This window comes from Cyprinodon variegatus, unplaced genomic scaffold (assembly GCF_000732505.1).
Source record: "Cyprinodon variegatus isolate N-32 unplaced genomic scaffold, C_variegatus-1.0 Scaffold1166, whole genome shotgun sequence".
Lineage (NCBI taxonomy): Eukaryota > Metazoa > Chordata > Actinopteri > Cyprinodontiformes > Cyprinodontidae > Cyprinodon > Cyprinodon variegatus.
Window position 1 is genome coordinate 226,541 of NW_015151619.1, and position 1,587 is coordinate 228,127.

General features: G+C 35.7%; 1 long non-coding RNA gene across 1 annotated transcript in view; it reads right to left on the minus strand.

Moving 5' to 3' along the window:
- Positions 1-850: 850 nt before the first annotated feature.
- Positions 851-1,587, minus strand: part of LOC107101880 — a 5,531-nt gene continuing 4,794 nt past the window's right edge. The window contains exon 3 of the long non-coding RNA XR_001482100.1: positions 851-1,389. This is a non-coding gene — a long non-coding RNA (uncharacterized LOC107101880). The remainder of the gene's footprint in view (positions 1,390-1,587) is intronic.

The window sequence follows — 1,587 nt, forward strand, 5'->3', positions numbered from 1 at the left end:
AGATTACCTCAACAAATTAACAGCTAGAACGCCAACGGTCTGCAATGCTGGGATTGCTGCAAATGGAGGATTCTTTGACGAAAGCAGTTTGATGTAAAAAAAAAATCTTATTTCAAATACAAATCATTATTTCTAACCTTATCAATGTCTTGACTCTATTTTCTATTCATTTCACAACATATGGTGGTGAATAAGTGTGACTTCTCAGGAAAACACAAAATTGTTTGGATGACCCCAAACTTTTGAAGTTTGTATATATTTTTGTAATATATTATTATTCCCCCTTTTGATTAGATTTTATATTTAAAATGTTATTTTTGTGATATTTCTTTTCTATTGGTCTGTATTAGGGCATTAGCCTTTATATTGGCCAAAAGTAAGCGTTTTTATTGGGCATTCAATAAAAAAAATGTGACCTCTATAAAGCAATTTGAAAAGAATGCAATCTGTTGAACTCAATTGAAAAATAACACATGAATTTAAACGAAACCTATAAAAATGAAATAAAAAATGTAAAATATGAAGATACGAGGTCTGTTATTTTAAAAAATTACTAAAAATACTAACAATATGGATAGCAAAGTTACGTTCAACTTTTTGACAAAAATCTTTGAATTTTATTCATTACTAATTTCCATTTACTTTCTTTTTTTCTCATATTTCCATTTACGAAGCATTTTCTTTGCTTCCAACAAAAATAGAACAAATTCACTTCATATTTTCATAACCTTAGAGGAAAAAATTACAATTGCCAAGTCCGATGTGATCAATTTCATCAAAACAGATTTTAATAATATTTAATTACAATTTATGGGATGTGCTTTACAGTTTGTTACATAAATAAGTACATTAAATTTAGTGTATTTCACCTTTTACAGTCACTACCACTCATAAAACAGTCAGCGGTCCTGGGGAAGGTTTAATGCATTTAAAACATGTTTTTAGTTCACCTTAGAAGCAACAGGTTTAAAGCATTCATGTGGACAAAAAGTCCTGATGAAGGCAGAAATTGTTTTGTTGTATTATATGTGGCACATGTTATAAAGTGACCGTAAGTTTACACAAAGAGAGTGAGGATTTGTTGAAAGTAAATGTCTGCAGGTTTATAGTATAGTTTCTGCACAGGAGTCTCTGAAGTGGGCGTGCTGTTTCCTGGAGCAGGTCCTCGGTGTTAGAGGTGGCGGCAGGTTGGGAGGGGCGAACAGGCTGATCTGCTGCTGCGTTGAGAAGAAGCAGGACTCCTCACGGTCGCAGTCTGAATCCACCTGGATGCTGACCTTGGGGACGGGCTGGTGCGGTGGCCTCTGAGGCAGGTTTTCCCCGGAGGCCAGGCTCGACTGGGAGTGGGTGGGTGAAGGAGGGCAGGAGATCTTTAGGTGCAGAGTGATGCTAGGGTACAACAGGGAGGGAAACATTTTAATTCAATGCTCAAAGCAGTTCCGCTGTCCTGCAGGAAATTCATCAGGAACATTTATTACTTATAACAGTAAATATTTTCTCTCCTAAGGAGGCCAAACCGTTGATAGATATGTTCCAGCATTTAACCCTATAATGCCAAATGTATCGTATTTGATACATACGGTTTCT